Source organism: Phalaenopsis equestris, unplaced genomic scaffold, assembly GCF_001263595.1.
Source record: "Phalaenopsis equestris unplaced genomic scaffold, ASM126359v1 Scaffold000202, whole genome shotgun sequence".
Lineage (NCBI taxonomy): Eukaryota > Viridiplantae > Streptophyta > Magnoliopsida > Asparagales > Orchidaceae > Phalaenopsis > Phalaenopsis equestris.
The window spans coordinates 4,367,456-4,368,576 of NW_018164644.1; positions in this window are offsets into that span (position 1 = coordinate 4,367,456).

A 1,121-nucleotide genomic window follows, 5' to 3' on the forward strand; every position below is an offset into this window, starting at 1 on the left:
TTTTAGTCCTATCAAGGTATAAATGAGCCATGTTTTCCGAACTAAAATATTTAAGGTTTGAATTTTAACTAGTTTGAACCTAATTTATTCACGTCACACTTTAATAAGCAGTTTGCATATGCAAAAAGGTTCGGTTAATAAATTAGCGTCTTAGTGTTGCACGAAAATCAAGTACACAGATAAAAGAAAAATAGGCGATGGAGACTTTTTTTATGTGAAAAATCCTCGAGAGCCTATCCTAGTTGATTTTACAAACATAGCATAAATTTCTAATGTATTTACATATTTCACTCCTTCATTCTAATATTTACATACATAGCACAGAATTTCTTTTTTGTTTACATTTATCACACCTAAAATTCATATTTACATGCACAACACAAACTCCTTATGCATTTACATATCACATGGCACAAATTTCTTATGGATTCACATCTCACACCTAAATTTTCATATTTACATATCTATATATATATATACACATAAATTTCTTATGAATTCACATATCTCACACCTAATTTTCATATTTACATACATACCACAGTTTTCTTAGGCATTTACATATCTCACACCAAAATTTTCTTACAATACAAAAAAATCATAAAATTCATGTGCATTGCATACTTAACAATGGAATAAGAAAAACACTTAGCAAAATCTATGTATTTTCGGATCTAACACCTATGCAAGGAAAAAAAAAAAAGACAAAAACTTATGCTAAATCAAAGGTTGGAGGCATGGAAGAAGATTTCTCACTTTGGACGGGGTTGGAGCAGTGAAATAGAGCTGGATTTACCGAAGAAGTAGAGGACGCGATGGAGGCGACGAATAATGCCGAATGAGAAAGAGCACGCAAAGTAGAGCTACGGTTTGCTGGAGCCATATTTTAGGGATATAGCGACGGAATTAGCGTCACATATGGCCAACGCTATTAAGTGAGTTTAGCATCGGCCATAACCGACGATATATTGTTGGATTAACGACCTCAGCTCGACGCAACTTGCTAGTGTCGTTTCTTTTGATTATGGTCACGGGGCGACACTAACAAACGCTAATTTTGTTTATTCGGAAGCTAATTAACAGTTTTACTGTAGTGTTTTTTGTAGGACAATACTTTCTTT